The 25,699-nt window shown below is 43.5% G+C and overlaps 1 non-coding gene across 1 annotated transcript; it reads left to right on the plus strand.

The window, feature by feature from the left end:
- Nucleotides 1-22,492: 22,492 nt before the first annotated feature.
- On the plus strand, nucleotides 22,493-22,627 carry LOC117198430 (small nucleolar RNA SNORA70). The gene has a single exon (XR_004479590.1). It is a non-coding gene; the product is annotated as a small nucleolar RNA SNORA70 (small nucleolar RNA).
- The last annotated feature ends 3,072 nt before the right edge of the window (nucleotides 22,628-25,699 follow it).

The raw sequence follows: 25,699 nt of genomic DNA on the forward strand, positions 1-25,699 counted from the left end.
GTTCAGTTAAAAGGCCAGATGAGTGTCGGTATGCCCTGCACCGGTGAACAAGCTGGAGGGGAGAGAAGCCCAAGATGACCCAGATGAAAGATGCAAAGAAAGACCTCCACTGCAATCCCGCATTAAAGGAAGAATGGCCTGTGGACCAATGAGCTTCCACCCAGCTTTCCAAAAGCATGTTAATTTCTTGTAGCAAGAAACAGAACGATAGGACCTCTCAATCCCGGTTATGTCACCCCAGCCAGTGGGTGGTCAGAATGAAAAGGTATTGTTCTTATGATTCAGAAAGAAACAGGCCAACCTTTTCTTTTTCCTCTGTTGTTTCTGAAGCTTTTAGGTCAATGGCCCAGTATACCATGTGGCACTAAGGTGACCAATAGAAAAGAAAAAGCAGCTGTAACCCTTGACTGAGAGCAAGCTATCAGGTGGGTGTACTGCAAATCCAAAGAATTCGCCCCAATTCAAAGAACCTCAAGATCTCTGAATTTGGTTCACTGGTCCCCGTGGCCAGGTCTGGTCTCTAACTGTGCCTGTGGCACTGGAGGTTCCAAGCTTCAGCTAGTTTTCAAACGAACATCTGGTACAGGGAGGGTGGTGCACAGAAGATAAACAACAGGCCGTGTTGTCAAGGCATCTGGACTTCTAATCTGAAGTAGAAGAAAGAGGTGTCATAATAAGGCAGCTACTCCTACTTCAATCTGGATAGCGCATCTGCCTTCTGTAGAGCCACTTATTAATTCAGTACACAACATGACCAACGCAGGAGTCAGCTCTGCAAGGTGGGCACCGGGTCTCATCCGGATATGCTCCACGCTCTCCACAGGAAACAAGGGGTAGCTACATGGCATGACTCCTAGAGCAAATGCTAAGCTGTGACTGCATAACACCATCCCTGGGAAACTTTGTGAAATGCCCATGCTTGAGCATGAGTCAACAAAGATTTCAATCGGCTTGGGTGGAAATGGAGGTGGGAATACTTATAAAGCTTCTGCTGATTTAGCTCTAGACAAGTGGGTCTCAAACTTTTTGGTCTCAGAACTCTTAAAAATGTAAACTTTTGGGAAGTTACTGAAGACCCTAGTGCTTTTGTTGAGGCGGGTCATTAGAAAAAGTACGACAAGTTTTAAAGAGTCACTTAATAATCTATTTCAAAAGAACAGTAAGCCTATTATATACTAACATATCTAGAATGTTTTCATGAAAAAAATAACAATATGTTCGAAAAATTGGTGGCAGGAGTGGTATCACTGTACATTTTTGCAGGCCTCTTTTGTGATTGGCTTAATAAAAGACAGCTGAAACTCCATATCTGCTTCCACAGTCAGTCTGTTGCAATATGTTGTTTCTGTTCAAGTCTATGAAGAAAATCTGATTTCACACAGATATGTGGTTGGAAAAGGGAGGTGTATGTTAGTAGCCTTTTCACATAATTGTGGATATTCTTCTTTGATAGTACACCAAAACACAGTCCCTGAGAGTTTCTTAAAGGTTACTTACAATGGGAAATCTGAAAATGCATGAACTTATTAGATTCTGTTACATTAAAATCCACTGGATTATCTTGCTATTTGAATGAATCTTTTACCCTTGCATGATTTGGTAACAACAAGCTTTGGTCACTTGGATATTATCAATTCAATGAGCTATGCAGATCTTCCAATGTTGACACGATTCATTGTACAATATTAAAAAAATCACATTCATTAGTATCTCTTTAAGTATTGGAAAGCTGTCAAGCTCATGGTGGCTGATACAAGTATTTCAAAATTCTTGAAAGCTTGAATTTTATCATTGGCAACAGATACTGTCAGTTATTTTCCTGGAAGTGACAGGATTCATTTGTTCATTTTCCAGAAAATTCTGCCAAATAATCAAGTTTGAATAAGAGTTTGTTTATCAGTGGTTCTCTCAAGGAAAAATGGTGCTCCATGAAAAAAAGCAGAAGGTCCAGCTCACGAGCCCTGAGATGGCACAGCTGCTTCTCCTGGAGGGAGCCTACAGCTTCAACACAGGGCAGAATTGCTCTGCGTGCTTCGTTTCATCACACAGAATCTCTAAAAGGCCTGCGCTCAGAGAATGAGATGGGATGAAATTAATAACTTTCACTGCTTCATCAAGTTCATTCTTTTTTTTTTCAAATTCAGAATCTTTTAAATATTACATGTAATCATACATAACTATGAATATTTATGTATGTATATATATTTTTTTAATTGTGGAAAAAAACACATAACAAGATTTACCATCTTCACCATTTTTGTTTATTTTTTTTAACATCTTTATTGGAGTATAATTGCTTTACAGTGGTGTGCCAGCTTCTGCTGTATCACAAAGTGAATCAGCTATACGTATACATGTATCCTCATATCCCCTCCCTCTTGCGTCTCCCTCCCACCCTCCCTAACCCACCCCTCATCTTCACCATTTTTAAATGTGCAGTTTCCATTGTTGTGCAGCCATCGCCACCATCCATTTCTGGGAACCTTTTGCAACTTGCAAAACTGAAACTCTGGATCCGTCAAACGATAACTCCCCATTCTCCCAGCCTCTTCAGCCCCTGGCAACCACCATTCTACTTTCTGTCTCTACTCATTTGACTATCCTGAGAATTTTCTATAATTAGAATCATACAGTATTTGGTGACCGACTTACTTCATTTAACATAATGTCTTCAAGGTTCATCCGTGATGGAGCACGTGTCGGAATTTCTCTCCTTGTGAAGGCTGAGTAATATTCCACTGCATCCCACGTGAGGGTGGCTTTTCCTCCTTCTGCACACGCGCAGTGGTGAGGACCCCAAGCCCTGCTAGTTCCTCGATTCACGCTAAGGCACCAGCAGTTTCACTCACCGTCAACACAAAATGAAAAGGCAAAATAATGTCTTAGTATTATTATGAAGATCATTTTGGCTTCTCGGACCCCTGAGGGAGTTTCAGCAAATTTATAGGTTGGGTTCTACGCTGAAACGTTCTTGTGCGTTTACTGGTTTTAATGTGCACACTGTAGACCTTTGGAATAATACAGTAAAGTATAAAGTCTTTTTTTAAAAAGGAAAGGGAAAAGAAAATGCAGTTATAGTCCTATAGCCCAGATATAACCACCATCAGCATAGATGCAGTGGATTTCTACTATTTCTCCTAATGTTCTATCATAAAGGCCATGTTCCTGAATTCTTCTGTCTTTTGGATGCTAGAAAGCAGGTCATAGGCTAAAGATACTTTGCTGGACTTTGCTTCTCTTTAGAAGCTTCATGAAAACAGGAGACAGTTAAATTCAGAACTAAATCAACATTTCAAAATGTGAGGTTAATTAATTCTGTAGAAATAGAAAATATTTGTCTTCTCATTGTTTGCTCTCTGCCATCCTACAATGGGGAGTGTGAGAATCCCTGACTTCTTACCTTGAAAACACCTGAAAGACCTGTTTTTAAAACTTGGGTAATGCTTGTCTCGCACTGGCTGGCAGAGGATGCTGTGAGCCATCTCTACAGGGTGCCTAGCAAGGGGCTGGCGTCGAGTGGGAGCTCAGCACGTGGTAGCTGTCATTTAACACATACTAACGTAAATAACAGCAATGATACAGTTATTATGATTCACTTTATCTCATCCAACTCTCATTATCTTCAGGCGGTAAAAGAGGCTAATGTAAACCATCCCCACTTATCAGATGAAGAAATGGAGGTTCACGAAACTGACTGACCACCCAGAGCTGCAAGGTGGACCTAGGAAGGACTCGGATGCAGGACCCAGAGTTACCAGCTCTACCAGGAAGGAGACACCTGGGTCCCTACGCATCTCATTCTCTAGTGTTGGCACATCCCTGAACACTTGCTCTGCTGTCTACTTAACATTTCTCCTTTAAAATGGCTCACTTTTTTTTTTTGCGGCACATGGGCCTCTCACTGCTGTGGCCTCTCCCGTTGCGGAGCACAGGCTCCAGACGTGCAAGCTCAGTGGCCATGGCTCACAGGCCCAGCTGCTCCGTGGCATGTGGGATCTTCCCGGACCGGGGAACGAACCCGTGTCCCCTGCATCGGCAGGCGGACTCTCAACCACTGCGCCACCAGGGAAACCCATGGCTCACTTTTTTAAAAAATAGTTTTTTAAAGGAAAGCTATATGACTACCATAAAAGTGAAATGAGCATCACTTGCTACGGAGAGATGGTAGCAACGGAATTAAATATAAATAAGTATTTAAATAAAGTATGGTCTCCTTTGCATGGCTTAAAATCACCTATGACTGTCCAGAAGCATGTGCGCCCTCTTCGGGCTCCTGGTTCTGGGGGGATCATTGAGGCTTTGAGGAGCTGTAAGTTGATGCTCAAAACATCTGCAGCCACGGCAACAGCTGAGGGCTTTTACAAATCGGATACACAACTCGGGATGTGACATCATTTGTGTTCCTGCAATCTAAATCTTCTTCAATCCAAGCCTTCAAGACACACACAAATATTTACAGATGTCAGTTCAGGGGTCTGTATCAGGGTAGATAAGGGACACAGATGGGGTTAATTGAGATGATCTCTAAGTAAAATGCCTTCCTCAGAACCCAGAGTGGGGATGGAGAGGTGGGAAGGAGGCTGCAGCTCAGAGCCAAGAGGAGGGCTCTTAGTAATCTGTGCAACGGAAGTCTCAGTGGTCTCCCCCAGGCCTTATGTGGAAGGGTGGTCCTCCCTGGCTGAGCTCCGGAGCTGAGCGTCTGTGGATCCCCTGTCCTACAAGCTGCTGCTAGACAAAGACTACACTTTTTCATGGGTACCTGAGGGCCAACCAGGCCCCCACCACAGCTGGCACATAATAGCTCTTCCATATACACTAGAGTAATTGAATTTAGAATTTGAGGCTGTGTTGCCTTAACCTGGAGAGGACCCCCAGCCATACAACAAAGGGGCAGGGGCTCACCCCTTTGGGGGGCTCTGTGTAGGTGGGGCAGGAGGACCAGTGTTGACAGGAATAAGACAAGAGAGTGACGAAAGGAGTGCTCACCTCTGTTATGCACCACACCTGCTCCCGAGAGCATTGCAAAGAAACACGGAATTCTCACAAAACAGTAAGCAGATGTTGTCCTCTTATTAAATCTCCAACCTTTAAAACCCATCATTCCGGCCAAACGCCGTGACTTTCCCTAATAAACAAGGAAGGCTGTGTGGCCAGCTGGATTAATTAATACCTTTTCCTGAGCACGTGGACCATAAGTCCCCCCAAGACAGATGACCCCCTCGCTCGCCTGCTCCTGTGATGTATGTGTGTCCTTCTCATGCAAGAGACGTGGGACGAGGATCCAGTCCCCAACCGGGCCCGCTTTCTGTTCCAGAATTAAAAAAATATCAAAACAAAAATCCTTCCTGCCCTTCCTTGGTCTCCCCCATTGCCCAGCCAGACCCTTATAAGGAAATTGGCATCCGCTCCGACAGCCAAGGACTTCTCGCTGTCTTCTGCTAGAGTGAGGCTTCATTTTCTTTTTCTAAAGCCATGACATCTCCCCCACCCCTGCCCAGGGAAATGGCAACTGTGGCCTCTTTCTCTTACTTGTCTGGGGGAAAGCATCCCCCGAGCCAGGGTTTTGGCTAGAGTTGACATGTCTGCGCTCTGTGCACATGTCAGGGGCAGGCGGTGCCTCCAGATGGGGTGTTTGGAGAGACCACCCTCAATGGACAAACAGGGGAATCCTCGGGCTGAGAAAGAGAAGCTCACGGATTCCAGTGGTTGCCGCGGACCCAACTCCCACCCCCAGAGGTGGACCACATGCACCGAAATGTTACAACAGCAGGCCTAGCCCCACTATCTCCCAATTCACACTAAAGTACGAATGGCCATCCCAAGCACAACAGAGAGTAGTGCAGGGAGGGCACACAGATGGAAATAGGCACCTCACTTTACTGTATTAGATCACATCCATGTTCCAATTTCACAGCCCGAGGGCACCAAAGGAAAAAAATTATCATTTGTACCATTCAGAAACATAATAGGAAATGAAACTTGAGAATACATGAAATCAGCTACAGAAACTATAAAAACATACATCCTGGAACTATTTGACCTGGGGCAGCATAAACACTGCAATTGTTTGTAGTCAAGTTAGAAAATAAAGTGGGCAAACCCTCCCTCTGAGTTGGGTCAGCACAGGAAGTACTCGCAGTGCAGAGGCAAGAGCCCGGGTTCAAACCCGGATTATATCACCCACCAGCTACTTGGTCGTGATCAACTGAGTTCAACTTTTCTGCCTTAGTCTCCTCATCTGTAAAGTGGGTATAATCATAACGTATCCCCCGTTAGGCTGTTGGGAGGATGCCTTGACCTAAGACTTCAGTAGCACATTGCCTGGCTCCTGCTAAGCATTCAGTAGCGTCTAGCTCCTCGTAGGACTGCACCTCAGACTACTGTGAAATAAACTCTTCATAAATGAGAACCAAAACTTTCAAGAGAAACATCTGCCTACCTGGGGTGGGGAGAGTCCTCACTTCACATCACCACGTCCCTGCCCAGCAACCCTCTCCTAAACACCTGCTTCCCTGGGAGATGCTCTTCACCAGGCCCTCTCTGGGGAGGTTGGGGAAGGAATAGATGGGAACTGGCAGTAGTAGGCTTATTTCATACCCCCTCCCTCCCATCCTGAGAACTCAGACAAGTCACTTGACACTCTGAGTATAGCTTCTTCAGCTGCTCTATCTACTACTTGGAAGGAAGTAACAGGTGTATATAAATGTGTGGTTTCTGACATTTAAACCTTCTAGCTCCAGGGTTTCTGAAACATGACATTTAAACCTCCTAGTGCCAAGGTCACAGTCATGACACCTGAAGCGGGGCCAAGGGACGTATATGTTTTAGAAATAAGGTATTCCCAGGTGATTCTGGTAATCATCCTGTCTCAGGACACCTGGTTTAGGACCCCACAACCCTGAGGAATGACTGTGATGGTCATGAAGGTCACTGCTAGCACCCACCGAGCCTGGGCCAGCGCTTCCCCAGTGGAGTCTTACCTGTCCACCACACAGCTACCCGGACCCACCGACTCCCAGTCGTCTCCAGAAAGACTACCAGGAGCGAAGTTGCCAGCCCCGGTCTTAAGTTTTACAAGTGCCCAGGGGGAAAACAACCACATAAAGATAAAAGCATCGTGTGCAAGAAACCCTGGAAGAGGGCCTCTTGCTTGCATTAAGCCTTCACTTGCTCTGGCTGCCAGGAAGCTCAAAAAAGTTAACTGGAGCAACTTAACCAATATATTTTGTTTGCTTATTCCTTCTATATGTAAGCATTCTTTTTCCTATTTTGAAAGCATTATTGAAACATTCTATTAAATATGTGGACTTGTCACAAGCTAATCGGCACAGAGCTCCCCACAGAGGGTGAGAAAATTCTAGAGCTACTGAGAAGCAGAGTATAAAATCGTAGCCTTAAAATATGCCAGGGTTCACACTAGGAGTTTCTGCTCAAGAGACCATGTTTTAGTGAATACCTCCTAAGTCTCCTCCCCTACAAGCTGGAGGAATAACTGGAAGAAAGGAGCACAGGCAGGTGCATCAGGAGTCAGAACACCCTGGTGGACAACTTGGTAGCTAATGTGATCTTCCAGGACCTCAGTTATCTGATCTGTGAAATGGGATCTAATGGGAATAATGAGGCCAACTCTCGCTGTGCATCTGATGCTATAGGATTGCCACAGGGGCATATGAAATAAAGGATGCCCACAGCCTTTGAACACTATGGGACACTCAGCTTCCGTGCAGCATCGTCACAGCAGTTTCATCTTCTGCATATCTCTCCATGATACCTTAAGGTCCGGTTTAGAAAAGACTCATTAGGGGAATCCTTAAGTGATGTAGCTTGCATCCCCTCTCTAGCTTTCTGTGTCTTCACCCATAAAGAAAGAATAAAAATTCCTGACCCATATCCCCAAGTTAGCGCTGGTCCAAAAACGATGGCAGCTCTCACTTCCAACATTCCCATCAAACCCTCGCTGCAACCATAGGAAGTAAGTGCCATTATTGCCAACCCTACTTTAGAGGCAAGGAGACTGAGGCACAGACAGCTTGTGAAATGACCAAAGGTCAAAGGGCAGTTCATTCCCAGGCAGTCTGGCTCCTGAGTGAGTCTCTTAACTGTACTTCCTCGGCAGTGAGCGAGGGGATGGGAAAGGCTAACAGGAGGGACGCAAAACTTCTCTCCCAGGTTACTGGTACCCTGAGGGCCCTGTGTTGCTCGATGGTGGTGAGGCCCAACGGAGCCAGAGCAAGGGAAAAGGGCACACCTGCTGGTAACATCAGAGCCTGTATCCCCTAGATGTCAAGGTCATTGCCACCTTTCCTGGTTTGGTCAGACTCAATGGAGGGACACTTCAGACACCCACCAGCAAAGCCCACACAACATGGGTGAATCTCCCTGACACAAGGCTGAAGAAAAACAACAGACACAGAGAGATCACATGTCTCCTAAGTCCGTTAAAGAGCAAGGCTGACCCATGGGGTACGCGAGTCAGGACGGGGATGCCCTGGGAAGATGTTGGCCGGGGAGGTGTGCCCAGGTTTCCTCATGTCCTAGTTCTTAATCTGGGTGCTGGTTACATAGGTACGTTCCGTCTGTTGAGCTGGGCCCTTATAATCAGTGCACTTTTCATTATGAATATTACACTTGAAATTAAATATCTTTTTAAAAGGGGGTTACAGCTTCCTCTAGGCAGAAGAAGCAATAAAGCCAGAATTCAGAGGTGCCCACCAGCATCAGCACCTTCATCAGTACCAGATCTAAATCCTTAAAAAAATAAATAATTAGACATAGCAAATGCTTTTCTCCCTTAGCTTTTCCATCATGAAATCCATGTGCTTCCTTGAAAGATGCACAGGCAAGTTTCCAAACAAAGGAGGCACCAGTGGAGGTGGGCGGTGTACATTTGATATGGCACAGAATAAACGAGCTACTTCGGTTGTAGATTAAATAATTGTGTGATCTTTTGGTTAACATCCCTCTGTGAGCTCAGTGAAGCTGGGACTGAGTCTGGTATGCACAGTGCAGGTGCATAGTAGGTGTTCTAGAAATATCTAAAGCAAGGAACAGTGAATAAGCACATATTAGTCCTTATGGCACTTGTAGTTTCTACCCTCTCCCCTCCCTCTCCCTCCATTCTTCCTGGCTCTCTCTCTCTCTCACACACACACACACTGACCAAGGGGCCCCCACCAGCAGCCTCGTGCCACATCCGTTCTCCAAGACACACTGAGGCATCTGTGCCTCTGTTCTCCAGATGTCCTTGCAGTGGAACTGCTGGTGAGTTTCCCAGTATGCAGGGGAGCCAGCCCCCAGCAGATAAGGTTCCAAGCCCTCGCACGAGGCCTCCCAGATCAGGTGGCCATGGCCTTCTGGGGGGCCCTGAAGCTGAGGAGACCTCCTGGTGCCCTGTGGGAAGGAGCCTCCGTCACTTGGATTTCCTGCTTCATAGATGTAATTTTTGCCTCTGGTCTTCATGTATCTGTAGCTCGAGATTTCACCAGCAGGTTGGCAATTTCTCCACATCTCCTCTGAAGACTATAAGGGGTCATGCTTAGGAAAGTGAATGATGGTTGTCCTTCAACATTCACGTGAGAGGGACCCGGGTGCCCCCCCCCCATCTGTCTTTGCACTGGAACTCCTGCCTCACCCTTGTCACCCCACAGCTGCTTTGGCACCTGTCCCCCCAGATGTGGCTTCTCCTCCTTTTCCTGTTACCACCAGCCAGGGGAACACTCAGCGGGGACCAGCCCAGCTCCTGGAAAATCTGGTCCAGCAGAAGCCCCTTCCCAGCCAGCAGACTCCTGGCCTCCTCTTCCCTTTGCCATTTGCCTGTTGCTTCCGCATCTCCAGGACCCCTTCTCGGCACCACGTGACTGGGTGTTCCACTACGGGACGGCCAAGTTTATATGCTGTATAGTGCCTTCTCCAGGAAGGCACTTTACATCCCCCATAACTCTGCCTCCCAAGCCCTCCTGTGCATGTGTTTAATTTTTACAGTCAAGAAAACGAATGGGCAGAGTGACAGCCCAGACACCCTGGAAGGGTGGGCTCCAGCTCTGCCTTGGCAGAACCTGGGCATGAATTCCATCAGTGACCTGAGGCTGTATTTTCTGCATAACACCCCAGTGGTTTTTAAATCTCCTTAAATTTTTGATGACTGAGATAAAGGAGAAGGAGGAAGCTGTGTAAATCTGGAGCCACTATTTGGGCAGAGCTGCCGGGACCTCCGTGGAGTGGGTGTCGAGGCTACTTTATATTGTCACCTGGGGTTTGTTCCCAGCTCCCCTCCCATGCTCACACACCTCTCTATCTCCCAAGAAGTGGGCTGAACGGTGGGAGCACCCATCTCCCCCATGCCCTTATCTTTCCAAGACACATCCTATGATGACGGCGATGACAAGGATGATGACAAGGAGAAGAAAGGGTACATAAAAAAAAACATTACATGAGAATAAATGCATCTCTTTTAAATGTTGTTATTTTATTCATCATAACTAACAATCTAATAAAAGCAACACCCTTGTTATGAAAATACATAGATGCCACTCCCACCTGGATGGCAGCCCAGTGACCCTCCTGCAAGGCGATGCTGCAGCCCCTATACCAAAGTAATTGTCTAAAACTGCAGATCTGTGCACATCTCTCCCTTGCTTTAAACGTCTCCCCATCACCCACAGTCTATGCTCTATCATGCGGTTCCTGAATTCTAATAAAACAACAACAGCAATAATAGTAACGGCAGCCAATACTCAGTGATTGATTGCTTTGGGTGGCAAACCATGTTAGGTGTTAAACAGGAATTATCTCATCTTCTCCCCTATCAGCCCAGTGAGGAAGTTACTTTTATTACACTGATTTCACAGAGACACATGGAAGTCTCTGTGAAATTCACAGAGTGAAAGTCACAGAGTGAAAGTCACAGAGTGACTCTGTGAAAGTCACATGGAGTCTGCCTGAGGTCACACTGCTAGTCAGTCCTGTTCTCCAGGAAGCCATCATTGAGGGCTCAGCAACCTACTGGATGTGCCACATACAGCATTCCAGGTACATCTCTTATCACACGAGATAAGCTGTAGTGTAGGGTTTACTTGTCCATCTGCCTCATTGAATCACCTTCAAGACAGACACACCATCTGATTCATTGCTGTGCCCCCGGGACCCAAACATGACATATGGGAGGCGGCCAGTAAGAGCTTTTGGGTGGACCCATGTTGCCATAAGCCAACAGGTAAGCCTCCATTAGCTCAGATGGGCTCTGGGATGTCTCTCTAGCTCCTGTGAGCTGCTGGACTGGACTTCATAACCAGGCAAGAGGGTCCCTCAGGATGGAGATGGTCTTTCCTCTTCCCTCTCCTCCCTCCTTCATGATGTCTTGTTCACACACCCAATCAGAATGTTTCTACCTCAAAACATCACTTGAGGACCAGTTGCATCCGTCAGATCCATCTCAAATTCCTTTGGTTCAGGAATACATTTTAAAATTGAGTCTGCAACAGCACAGCCCTGCCACTGTACCCAGTGATAAGCATTTTATTCCAATATGTGGAGGGGAGGGAGGAGGGGACTGTGACATCAGTGAGCTTCCCTGGAGGACCCAGGATTCTGCTGAAGAGAGCAGACAGACCCAGAGCTGAAGTCGAACTGATAATAATCAATACCATCCGACCTAATTCAATTCATTTGCCTTGCATTGAATATGATTTTAATATACTAGGAGACATCAGCTTCCATTAGAGCCTAGGAAATCATCTTTGAAAAGAGGCAAAATGGTATCAAATGCGTAATTTGAAAAACATTGTTTTCAACATCTTTCCACTTCATTTAGCATTTTGAGGAATTGAGGCTATATCTTGTAGCTATCACGCTGAATTAATCACCTTGAGACCTGATAGATGATAACTGGAACTCTAATTTCAGGCTGCTTTTATCCTTGGAAGATGGCCTTTTAAGTTAGAATATGAGAAGTAACGTAAAATCCCTTCCATTACATATAGACCATCGCAATACTAATTTTCAATAGACTAGTCCTGGGCTAGTGAACACGGTAGCCATGCAACATATGTGGCTACTAAACACTTGGAATGTGGCTGATCTAAATTGAGTGTAAAATACATTTCAAAGACAGTTCAAAAACTGTAAAATCTCAATAATTTTTATGTTGACTGGATGTTGAAATGAGAAAATTTTATAAATATGAGAGTAAATAAAATGTATGATTAAAATTAATTTTACCTGCTTTTTAAACTTTATTGTATTTCCTAGAAAATTTTAAATTACATATTATAATACAAGCTCACGTTGTATGTCTATTAAACAAGGCTGGTCTATACAATTAAATACCATGGAGCAATTGAATAATGTTTGCCAAGAGTCTTTAAATGACCTGGGGAAATATACAGAATATCGTTCCAATGAACAAAAGCAGTAAAAAATTGTAAGTAGAGGGTACTTAAAACCACGTAACATATGCATATATGTTTACATATATGTAGACAGAAACTGACAGAAAGAAAAGTTAGCTAAAATATTCATCTCAGAGTGAATGGTGGGGTTAGAGTGTGAGTATAGTAGTCTCCTTTATACACTTCTAAATGTTCCTCAAATAACTTTTTTATTATGTTCATTATCAACAAATAATAAATGTTACTAAAAAGGAAATCATCCCCCATAATAATTAATATTGTTATTTGTAGCTATGCATCCTGCCTGAAAATTGCTAAAGTAAATAATTTACAAGCACCCTTAGCCTTTATTTACCCCTCAGTGGCATCTCATCATGAAATACACCATTTCCAAAGAAGAGTTCATTCTCAGGAGAGTCCATTTTTTAGTTGTATAACAAAATATTTTCTTCAAGTTAGTGTTCTACTCAGTGACAGGAGATGATCTGGTGAAAAATTTGGCAGTCACTATTGCAATGTTACAATGGAAAGAGAAAGTTCATTATCAAAGTTTGCTCATCCAGAATTTATTTCTAGTTCCTTGTTGCTGGAATAAAAGGGAAGAAAAAATATCCCCAGGAAAATAACTTATGAGTTCCCAACAGCTAGTCCTTCGTGTAGACAACATTTGAAGGAACAAGTATTCTCTAAACTAGAAAAGCATAAATGACAGAATGACTCTGGCTTGATCTTTTGCCAATTTATTTGACCCTCTCAAGGGATCCTGTTGCAATGACATTTATCTGGAAACCCTGAACTCTTCCTGGGTCACAAAGGCCAACCCTAGTATCCGTCCTCCCATCCACCCATCCACCCACCCATCCGTCCACCCACCCATTCATCTATCCACTCACCCATCCATATAACCACCCATTCATCCATCTACCCATCCATCCATTTGATCTACCCACTCACTCTTCCATCCATTTACTCATCCATCCATCTACTCATCCATCTGTCTGTCCATTCATCCAACTGCCCATCATATTTTTATGGAGAGCTACTTTTGGCTAAGAACCTTTCTAGATGCTGGGGATAAAGCAGTGAACAAAACAGACAAAGTCTTGCTCTTGCAGAGCCTATATTCTAGGAGAAGTCACACAGTAAACAAGTTAGAATATCATCATGATAATGTCAGAAAGTGACCAATGCTTTGAGGAAAATAAACAAGGCAATGGGAAAGAAAACAACTAGGATGGTGCTTTTTTCATTAACTTCTTTGAAGAGGTGAAAGTTGAGCTGATGGCTGCCTGCAAAAAGGTGATAACAATGGTTAAACCCAGGAAGAACATTTCGTGCACAGAGAGGGGCACGTGCAAATGTGCTGAGGCAGGCCAATTTCGAGGAACAGGAAGTATGGCTGCAGAGGGGGATAGATGAGACCAGAACTGTAGGCAGGGCCACTTCACATAGGCCTTGTAGGAAATAAGGAATTTGGATTTTATTTTCATTTCAATGGAAAGGCATTAGAGGGTTTAAGTAAGGGCTCTGATATGACCTGATTTCCATGTTTAAACACCACTCTGGTTACTGTGTGGGCAAGAATGAAGCAGGGAAACCTTTCAAGAGGCTACTGTGGTCATCCAGGTGAAAAACGAGGACCCCCTGGTGACTTATCACTCCAGAATATATTTGGGGGTTCCCTTCAGAGCACATATAATCAACTGCGACCAGACTATAAACAACAGCATAGGTTTATTGCCCTCCTAACATGGTGGTGTCACAATGTGAGAATGTGAGATCATCTGCCCGAATCCTTAAAATATTTAAATGCCCCAAATCACATGCTAAACAGAAGGCCCCTTTGAGGTTCCCAGAGGTTCAATTCTACTGAATTTCCCTGCTTTTCACTTACCTCGACTGGTTCCAGCTGCATCTGGAAACCGATGTGTCAACAGTCCCTGCCCATGAAGGCTTCCCAGCGACCAGGAAACAGGTCATCAATTGTAATCTACACAGAAAACCTGATTCAGTCAGAGGCTTTCCAAACCCCACATGGCTGGGCCCTATCTGGGAGCAGGTTTCTTGCTGGCAGCAACAAACATACATCACAGCACCCCAAGCTTGGACCGACTGTCACTGGAAAGATAGTGGAGTTCCCTGATTCTCTGAGGTCCTGGCATACTCCTTGCACTACTAGGGCATCCTTAAGTAAGCCCGACCTTGCAGGAATCTGACCATGCTAGCTACTTGATGATTAACTACCTTTCTGAATTTATCAAATGCTGTTCCTTTTCTGGCTCCCACCCAGATCCATCTAGGTAGTAACCTGGACCCAGTGATCCTGGCATCTGGAAGCATTTGTCTTAAAAGAGCCAATTCCCTCTTGATGTCAATTATCAGCTCAGTTTCCAGCCAACAGGTCAAATATTCTCTCCCATGGCCCAGATCCACAGGATGTCACCTGAGGTATGTGCAGAGTGCCCCTCTGTGGGCCACTGTACTGGAGGCATCCACAGACCAGCTCATGCCCCTGGCCCTGCAGGGGATGGGCCCATGCCAGCACATCTAGATCATCTGCAAGCATAGGTGCACGTATGTGCGCACGTGCACGCGCGCGCGCACACACACACACACACACACACACACACACACGCTGTCAGAAGTTAGCATCTGGAATGCGGCCTCTGAATGCCTAGGAAACGTGGCTGGGGCAGAGGAATGGACTGTTTACGGAGCAGGTGCTCAGATCTGGGCTGTGTGAATCAGGGCCGCGAGTGGAGGCAACAGTATGGTCCTCAGCTGGGCAGAGTTGCATGGAGAGTTGGGGAGGCAGCAAGGCATGGAAGATGGTGATGGATGGATGGAAGTTGCACCCTCATAATTCACCCTAGGCCCTGTCCCCTGATCTTGCACAAATACCTTCCCCTCTCTGGGCTTTGCTTCTCCCATGTTTATGATGGAAAAAACGGCTCAGAGGAGTTTCAAAGCTTCCTAGCTAGAGTGGAATTCCATCACGCATAAAGGTCCAGACTCAGCACACGGTCAGAATCATGCTGAGTTAAAACATCCGTCCCTGAAAACTACTTAAAGTACAGCACACCTTCATATGTGTATATGGAGAAGACAGATTACGAGTACATATGTCAATTATGAATGCATTGCATGATGTAACTTATTTTTCTTTCACCATACATGTGTATTTTAATTCATAAATATACATACATTGGGCTTCCCTGGTGGCGCAGTGGTTGGGAGTCCGCCTGCCGATGCAGGGGACACAGGTTCGTGCCCTGGTCCGGGAAGATCCCACATGCCGTGGAGCAGCTGGGCCCGTGAGCCATGGCTGCTGAGCCTGCACGCCCGGAGCCTGTGCTCCGCAACGGGAGAGGCCACAACAGTAAAAGGCCCGTGTACCACAAAACAAAAACAAAAACAAAAACATAAATATACATACATTGAGGAATTATGACCAGCTGTATACTATTTCTGCAAGTTGATCAGGCTCAAACCCATTACCCAGTTTTAGAGCAATCTAGCTGAAAATTTCCAGCAGAAAAGTATACCTTGTTGTCACTTCAGAAGCAGTGGACAGGCATGACAGTGCCCCTGCCCACAGGAGGAAAGCCACAAAATGCCAGCCCTAGAAGCCCCCGCCTCAGCCAGGTTCTTTGGCCACCCAGTGGAGGGAGAAGCTGATCTGAGGATGCAGTCACCTTTGCTTTAATAAACCCCTCTGCCCACCTCCAAGTACTCTGCAGTGGCGTCTTGGCCTCACCCCTTTCTTAGTAATGTAGCATGGGAGGTTTGGGATCCTGTGGTACACACCACATGTCCATCAAACCCTTGCTCCCTGACTCCCCAGCACCTGCATAGGGTGGATGGGCTCTGAGGACACCCTTCCCTAAAATTGGCTCTTGACATCTTCTCATCCTAACCAGCCCCCTTTGGCCAAGTCTTGTCATCCTCCCTTTACAGCTCAGCTTCTTGTTCCCTCTAGGTCTCAGGACATTCGCACCCAAAGGGCATTTCTAAAGGCCCATGGAAGAAGTAATTCTGGGTGAAAGCCCTGACCCAAATGGGGAGCAGCTCCCTAGAGAGGTGCAGCAGATTCAAACGAACTCCAGCCCTTTCTTCAGCACAGACTCATGAGACATCCCACATGTGTGAGATCTCCCTTGGGGTGAAGTTTCAGGACAGTTGTCCCCCTGAAGGATACAGGGCGACACTGTTGCCACAGGCAACCTTCTGGTCGACTTTGCCTCTGCTCCCTGGCCCAGGGGGGCAAGAGTGGTGGAGGGGGCCACATCCCCGGCCCTCATGAGCCACCCCGCCAACTGAGAAGGCACTGGAAATCTGGCTTCCCTCTGTTATGGGCCTGCCTCTCCCTGCCAAGGTTTTAAAAGCATCTGGGCACAGGTGCCAGCCTCCAGGGCCACTAAGCGGAAACTCAGGGGAGGAAAATGAGGATGCCAACCACTTTGCCATTATGTTCTCCCAGACCATGCGTGCTCCGAGACAAATGTGTCTCCAGCATTGTCACACCACAATATTCATGCACCTCATTACTGGTTTTAATTTTGCCTGTTGCTTATTTACTGTCTACTTCCCCACTTTATTGCTCGGGTTGGAAGAGTTACTCATCTATGCCGAGAACAGAAGGTCTCCAAAGTGAGATCTCTCCAGAAGTTTCTGGCCCCACTCAGCCCTGGAAGGACAGGCTCTGGCCCAAACGCACACAGAGCCAACGGTTCCTCCACACGGTTCTTCCTTTAACATCCCCACCACCCTGACTCACTGCTTTCCTGCCTCTGGAATGGGCTCCCTCTTCTTTCCACGGCCAAATCCTGCAGGGCCACCTCCTGGGCTGACAGGAGGGCTGATGATGGTGCACAGGGCCCACGGATGCAGGATGAGGACATGCCCTGTGAGCAGGGCTCTGTCTGGGCTCCACTGTGAGGGCGAGCCACCCCTGTTCCCCCTGTGGGTGGGTCCTCGGGTCCCAGAAACCAGGGGCAGCAATGTCCTCTCCCAACTGCTTGGGGAACCGGGTATGGCAGTTCATCCCTGGAGACACCTCGGAAAAAGCAAAATCCATGTCTCCCTTGAATGAAAGAGGATGAGCAAACTGACTTCATTAATATGCTTTTTTAAATGTTGTAATTAATGCTTTTTATTTATGTTTGGAGAGCACATTATAGTATAAAGGAGCAAAACTCATCCACATACCTCTGTTCATCAGAGTAAACAACCTTTTGGAGATTTTATTTTTTATCTTTTTTACCTTTATCTCAAACAAACAAACCAAGAGAAAACAAAAACAGAGTTCAGAGCATAATCATGTCATAGAATCTCTTTTTTAAAATCTTTTTTCCAAAATTATAAAGTCACCCTGTGTTCTGTGTAACCAGTGATGAAAAACAAAAACACAATTAACAACCTGTCTCCTTCCCTCCACTCCATCCTCAGAAAATAACCAATGCTAACAGCATGTGCTATAATCCATACTGCATTTTTGTCCATAAAACATAATGGACATCGGAAAGATAAAGAAGTATTAAAGAGAGAGAGAGGGAGAGAGAGAGGAAGGGAGGAAAGAAGAAAGGTAAGAAAGAAGACAGGTATATGAGAGAGAGAGAAGGAGAAGGAGAAAGAGGAAGGAAGGAAGGAATGGAGGGAGAGAGGGAGGAACTGAGTTAAAAGATGAAAGGGAAATAAAAGACATGAAAAATTAAAAAGAAAATGAAAGATTTAATAAAAATAGGGTTTTACTCTCCTACCTATATCATATTTTTTGTTTTTCTATAACTTGTTTTCTTCTCAGTGAATTATCATGGTATCCCTTTGGGAAAACAGATCCATCTGTCTCTCATAACCGCATCGTATTCCATAATTCTGACACACACAATGTATATCGAATCATTCCTCTATTAATGGACATTCAGAAGATGTCTTCTCCCTCCTTCCTTTAAAAATAATGCTTTTATTTCCATACAATAGAGCTATAAAATGGAGTTGCTGGGTCAAAGGATATGCATATTTTAATTTTAATAGCTACTCAAAGATTACTTTCCCAAAAGGCTGAATGAAGCAAGTCATATTCCCACTAGCAATATATGGGCTGCCTAGATCCTTGCAGCTTTGCCAGCACTTAATGTTATCACTTGTACATTCTTGTCAGCCTGGTGGGTAACACACAGTATTTCAATTTTACTTTAATTTTTACTTCCCAATTCCATGAGGTTGAATATGTTCTCATCAGCTTATGGACCACTGGGATTTCCTTATCTGTGAATTGCCTACTGATAGCCTTTGACATGTTTTTAATTGGGTCTTGTCTTTAACTTGTCTTTTTTTTTAAATTTGTGGATACACTTTGCATATTATGTATATTAACCAAGTGTTGTAAATATTTTTCTCAATTTATCATTTAGTCGTACAATTTCCCATATCTTTCAACCCGCTTTAAAAACATTTGGAATGCCTGTTTAATATGCCAGAGTGTGAATGTGAAGGTATTGATTAACCATTCCCTATATATTGTTGGAATTCAGTTCTCTCTCTCTGATATTATGAATAATGTGGGAACCTCTGTCCATATTTTATGTTATTTTTATGAGGCAATTTAGTACATTTTAAAATTAAGAATTTCATTTTTAAAAGTAAATTTACTAAATCAAAAATATGAACATTCTAAAAACTGCTGATGAATATTGTTAAACTGCCTTCTTAATAGATGTAACAATTTACTCTTCCCCCAAGTCCAGGTTCTATCATATGCCCTTGCTGGTGGTGGGAATCACACTTCTGAAAGATCTATACGTTTGATGGCTAAAGATGGTATCATATTTATTGTTTTTATTATTATCCCTAAAATTTACTCATGAGATTGATACTTTCATATGCTCGTTTGTCATTTACCTTTACTCTCTTATGATTCAACTTTCTATATGTGGCCTAGGCATTTTTTTCTTTTGGGTATCTTAATTTTTTAAATTTATTTAGATGTGGATTGGGAGTTTGGGGTTAGCAGATGCGAACTATTACATATAGAATGGATAAACAACAAGGTCCTACTCTATAGCACAGGGAACTATATTCAATATGCTGTGATAAACCATAATGGAAAATAATATGAAAAAGAATGTATACATATGTATAACTGAATCACTTTTCTGTACAGCAGAAATTAACACAACTTATAAGTCAACTATACTTCAATACATTTTTAAAATAAATACAAAATAAATTTATGTATATGAATTCTTTTTGTAGGTAGGGTAAAAACACTTTGTTTATCATATTTGCAGAAAATATTTTCCCAGTTATGAGTTCGGTCTGTGAATTACTTACAAGTATACATATGTATAACTGAATCACTTTTCTTACAGCAGAAATTAACACAACTTATAAATCAACTATACTTCAATACATTTTTAAAATAAATACAAAATAAATTTATGTATATGAATTCTTTTTGTAGGTAGGGTAAAAACACTTTGTTTATCATATTTGCAGAAAATATTTTCCCAGTTATGAGTTCGGTCTGTGAATTCACTTACAAGTAAAATGTTTAAATTCCAATATAGCCACATCCATTGACTCACTATGATTTCTTCCATAGTGTTAAGTCATCTCTCAGCCAAGAGATTATTTCAATATATACTGATGTTTTCCTCTAGTTTTCTATAGTTTGATTTTTATTTACCATTTAAGTTTTCAACCCTTTTACCTATCAGGTATATGATGCGAGAATAAAATCTGCTTCCTTACCCTGTGTAGGTTTCCATCTACCCCAGCATCATTTGGGGAATAGTCCTCAAATATTAAGATCGTCTAACAAAACTGATTTAGATCTCGCTGGTCTGCTTCTTAGATTTGTATATTTATTTTTGTTCCAGTATCAAATCAATTTAAAGATTCTTATGTTATAATACATTTTATTTGGCAGAACTAGTTCCCCTTCCTCCAATTATTCTTTGGTTTTAGTTTTTTAACTGTTGCTTGCCTGTCTAATTTCTTCCAGGTATTTAATGTTACTTTAGAAACATTTTGTTTCTTATCCCCCTCCTGAAAAAAATCCTTTCCACGCTGTGATTGGGATTACATTGAACCCTAATCTAATTTAAAGGGAATTGAGATATTCAATCTCCTTGTTCAGCTGTCTTCTTGAAATTTTCCCTGGATGTTTATATTCTTGATTTTTTAAGTGGTTTTTATTATTAGGTTAAAAAATGAACTTTTGTGTGTTTATTATGAATATAATACAATCCATTTCAAGTTAATTTAAGGTCATGATTTTTTCCATATGGATATCCAATTGTTTCATCACCATTTGTTGAGAGACTATCCTTTTCCCATAAATCATCTTTGTCCCTTTGTCAAGAATCAGTTGACCATGCAGGGATGGGTCTATACCTGGATACATTATTCTGTTTCATTAATCTATATGGCTATTCCTATGCCGATTACACTGTTATGATTACTGATGCTTTATATTAAGCCTTGAAATCAGATGTTGTGAGACTTCCACACTTGTTCTTCATAAAATAGTTTTGGCTATTCTATTCCTTGTGCTTTTACAAAGTAAAGAACTACCTTAGAATCACCTTGTCTGTTTCTATTCATCAAAAAACATGCTAAGATTTTAACTGGGATTGTATTGAATCTGTAGCTCAGTTAGGGGAAAACTGACATCTTAACAATAATGAGTCCATGAAGATGGTATATCTCTCTTTTTTATTAGGTCTTCTTTAATTTTTCTCAGCAATGTTTTGTAGTTTTTCTGTTTATTGGTCTTATACATACCTTTATAAATTTATCTTTATGTACATTTGGTATTATTAATACAACTATAGATGGTATTTTAAAATTTCACCTTACCAATTATCTGTTGTTAATATAAAAGATACAGTTGATATTTTGTGTATTCATATTGTATCTTGGAACTTGTTAAACTTAGTTATTATCTCTAGTAGCTTTTTTGTAGATTCCTTAGACCTTTCTATCTAGAAAATTGTGTCATCTGCAAATAAAGGCAGTTTTACTTCTTCATTACCCATATGTGTATGAAGAGACACTACACCACCAAAATTTTATAGAAGCTAATTTGTAAAAGGCAGAATAAAAGATCCACTTATGTAAATTATGACCTGGTCTTGGGGACTTACTCAAAATAGCGATGTCCCCTCCACTGCTTTTTGCTCCTTAGAGAAAATTAAAGTCTGTGTCCACTGAGAATAGAAGCAATGGGTCAGATGAAGAAGCTGGGTCTAGGAATTTATCTGGTGAATTGAAACTGTATAGACTTATTCAGAATGTTCAGACTAAAATATATGTATATTTTAAAACTTCTTAATTTATCTGCATTTATGCTTCATCAGAGTCCTGTTCTGGTGTACCTGCTTTGAGACTGATGCAGGTAATTCATGTTCTATGCCTTTGCTCATAGTAGGCATCAAAAAAAAAAAAATTTGCATGTGGAACCTCGTTAGGACTTTTTCTGTCACAGAAAACTTACCCCGACTGACATAGAAAAACAAAACTTGGCAAGTTATTGTATTTGCTCAGGTAACTGATAAATTCAGGGCTGCATTTTCAGGCCTGGCTGGATCTTTCTCTGACTCTTGGCTTTATTCATGAGCACCCTCTTCCCACATCCTTGCAAGATGGCCTTCAGCAACTCTAAGCTTGTCTTCCAGGAGCTCAGTTGGCCCGTGGAAAGGGAGCTCAGCTTCTGCACTAGTTACAACAGAAGTCCTGGGTTTGAGTCTCACTGGCCCAGCTGGCATCCTTGGCCCAGCTGGCATCCTTGAACCCCCACCTGTGAGCCAGGGAGATGGGCTTAGCTTCACCCAAACTACAGGGATAATCAAGAGGTCATTAGCAAACACACTGTAGGACTCCATTTGTATGACATTCTAGGGGAAAAACAAAAGGGATAAGAGTAAGGAGAGGGGTTGACTAGAAGAGGATGGGGACATTTTATGCAGTGATATAAATATTCTTTATCTTAATTGCACTGGTGGTTACACAACTGCATACATTTGTCAAAAGCTGCAGAATTGTTCACCTAAAAAGGTGAATTTTGCTGTATGTAAAGTACACTCAATAAACATGAATTTTCTTTGCAGCCACTTAAGCCGAAGGTACTCTTTTCCCCGTGGGGAATCGGTGTACAAAGGCTGCAAACAGCAGCCTCCTCGGTAGTGCATGCAGCCTGTGGCCTGTACGGGTTGCCCTAAGGGACCTTGCACATAGCCCTTTCCAGTGGACATTCATGACTGGCATGCTGTCCCCAATCTAAGCTCCAGACAGGTATGCGAGGTGCCTTTGGAAAGCCCCAGGGCGCAGTGGCAGGGTCCACATTGGCCAAGTCATAATGTCCAGCTGCACGAAGTTGCAGAACAAGGAGCATATGATTGAGGCCCTAGGCAAGGTCGAGTTCAAGTTCCCTGCTTGTGTGTGCCTTAGAATTCTTGGCCTGGGGGTACATGGTGGGTGGATGAAGGACCTGAGATGGAGAATGGAAAAGATTGCTGGGACTGTTTATAAAAGAAATTAGTTAATGCTTGGCAATAGCATCCCATCACAGTAAGATTATGTGAGTTTCTAAAGTCTCAGGATGAGCAAGTGGAGGAATCTGGACCTGGACTTAGGACTCCTGACACGGAGCTAGGAGTCTGTGGGCTGGCCACATCTTCAGCATCTTATGCTTGTCTCCCTTGTCCCCCTGGCAAACCCTCCATGGAAAGCAGTGCTGACCCCCTCTGTGCTATCAAAAACTGAGGAAGGCTGCTCCTTGCCTGGGTGGATGTGCTCTCTCACGAGCTCAAGCATGGGGTCTTGGGGCCTTGAGTGGAGTGTTGAGCCAGCTCCACTGCATAGGTTGCCACCATCAGACACCTCCTGGTCCAGGGAAACTGACAGGCCTCACAATAACTGCACCCTGGGCCCAACGAGAGTGAGTGACAGCCCTTCTCTGATGGGTGATTAATCCTGCAGTAGGTGGTACTCACTCCTGGCTCTGCCACTCACCCTTTCTCCAGTACCACCGTTGACTGACAGTGCATGTCATCCTGACCTTACACATCATTGGGTATAATTGCCAGGGGCTTATTAATTATTATCAATAATGCCTTGTGTGTGCATGGGGGTATGCTTTTCGCCCCAACTCACTCATCACAACAAAGGTTGCACCTGTGGGGTGGCTACCAAAAGGCTGGAATCTGGGGCTTGGCAGTGAGCTTTGGGGCCAGACTGTCAAAAGGCTGAGGTCATTTTCCATGCTGTGGCTCTCTGCAGTCATGGGGTCTGGCACAGTGACAGGTTTGGGAGGTCTGCTTTTGAGAGGCCCCATGCAGAGGCAGGTGCACTTGTCCCCAGGGGCCTCAATGCAGCCCAGACTCTCCTTCCTACACATGACCAGCCCAGAGCCAGACACAAGGTAGTGGGGACTCTTCAACAACTTGCACCTGGAAAGTGGAGATTCAAAACATTAAATCTGGGGCTTCCCTGGTGGCGCAGTGGTTGAGAGTCCGCCTGCCGATGCAGGGGACACGGGTTCGTGCCCAGATCCGGGAAGATCCCACATGCCACAGAGTGGCTGGGCCCGTGAGCCATGGCTGCTGAGCCTGCGTGTCCGGAGCCTGTGCTCTGCAACTGGAGAGGCCACAACAGTGAAGGCCCACGAACCGCAAAAAAAAAAAAAAAAATTAAATCTGGGGGCTCCTAGGGATTCTCTAGTCCAAACCTTAATCTTCCTATATGAGGGATTAAGACTCAGAGAAGATTCTGCAGACTTGTGACTGCCAAGGGGGAGGGGCGTGGGGGAGGGATGAAGTGGGAGTTTGGAGTTAGCAGATGTAAACTATTATATATAGAATGGATAAACAACAAGGTCCTACTGTATAGCACAAGGAAGTATATCCAGTATCCTGTGATAAACCATAATGGAAAATAATATAAGAAAGAATGTATATGTATATATATATATATATATAAAACTGAATCACTCTTCTGTACAGCAGAAATTAACACAACATTGGAACTCAACTACACTTCAGTTAAAAAAAAAGACTCAGGGAAATGAACGAGCTCAAGATCACCAAGTCAGTTAGTGATGCGGTCAAGGCTAATGGCTTGTTTTGTTCTTTTCTACTTAACTAGGGTTTGAGAATCTCTCAGAAGTACTCATTATATTTAAAATTTGAGGTAGGGATTGTTTTCTTTTGTTGTTGTTGTATTTCTTGGTTTTTACTTTATTTTCCAAAAATGGCCCTTGGCTATTATTTAGTAGTAGTAGTTGTTTTTATTTTTTTTTATTTTTTTATTTTTTTTAATTATTTTATTTTATTTTATTTTTGGCTGTGTTGGGTCTTTGTTTCTGTGCGAGGGCTTTCTCTAGTTGCGGCGAGTGGGGGCCACTCTTCATCGCGGTGCACGGGCCTCTCACTATTGCGGGCTCTCTTGTCGGAGCACAGGCTCCAGACACGCAGGCTCAGCAGTTGTGGCTCACGGGCTTAGTTGCTCCATGGCATGTGGAATCTTCCCATACCAGGGCTCGAACCCATGTCCCCTGCATTGGCAGGCAGATTCTCAACCACTGCGCCACCAGGGAAGCCCGTAGTAGTTTTTTTAAATGCAGAGTTTCCAGATGCTATTTTAGGTACTGTACCTTTTTAAAATTTCTATTTCATTTAATCCTCCTGATGATGATAAGTTTGAGTTATGTACTATTCTCATTTCATACCATTTTTCCTTTCATGAGGCCACTGAGGCACAGAAATGATAAATAACTTGCCCAAGGTCATTGCATGCTATTTCCAAGTTTGCATACATAGAATTAAATGCAGACAGTCTGGCTGCAGAGTCTGCACTTTTAATCACTACCTTATATTGTCAGAAAATTAACATTTATTAATTTAATTAATAAATAATTGTATGTATGAATTGTCAGCTGTATGGATGTTGGTCTAGGTGTTGGTAATATTCTGGGAAACAAAATATATATCTCTGCCTTCATGGAACTTGTATTCTGGCAAGGAAGACTGAAAATAAATAAGTGGATAAAAATACATAAGACAATTTCAAAGAATGAAAAGTATCTTAAAAGAAAAAACAAGATAATGTGATAATAACTAAGAGGGAATTCTTTTAGATAGAATGATTAGGACAGACTTTGTTGAAGAGAAGACAAGAAGGAGTCAGCACATGAAAAGTCAGAGAAAAAACTTTCCAAAAAGAGGAAGAGCAAATGCAACGATACCGATGTGATAATGAGCTCGGCAAGTGTGATCACCAAGAACAGATAGATGGAAAAATCAATAGATGAG

This window comes from Orcinus orca, chromosome 20 (assembly GCF_937001465.1).
Source record: "Orcinus orca chromosome 20, mOrcOrc1.1, whole genome shotgun sequence".
In the NCBI taxonomy this organism is placed as follows: domain Eukaryota; kingdom Metazoa; phylum Chordata; class Mammalia; order Artiodactyla; family Delphinidae; genus Orcinus; species Orcinus orca.